A 292-nucleotide genomic window follows, 5' to 3' on the forward strand; every position below is an offset into this window, starting at 1 on the left:
ATAGGAGTGGATTACTGGACTTGTAGCAATGTGGAATTTTCCTGTGCTTATATATTTATGTCTCTTTGCTTTGATGGACTTTTTTTTCTGCCATATGTTCTTGAGGGACTGTTCTCCTAGGCTTAGCATATATCTTAAAAGTGTAACTTATCAGCAAATTCAGTGGAGTAAAGTGCTGGTGTTAGAAATGATTCCAGTGAATGTTTTGGCGTTATTATTAGTCGTGTTTGATGCTGTGTACTCCATTGCTTTGATGAACTTTATTTGCACTTTTCAACCATTCTGTTGCTTG

This window comes from Spinacia oleracea, chromosome 5, assembly GCF_020520425.1.
Source record: "Spinacia oleracea cultivar Varoflay chromosome 5, BTI_SOV_V1, whole genome shotgun sequence".
Classification (NCBI taxonomy): Eukaryota; Viridiplantae; Streptophyta; class Magnoliopsida; order Caryophyllales; family Amaranthaceae; genus Spinacia; species Spinacia oleracea.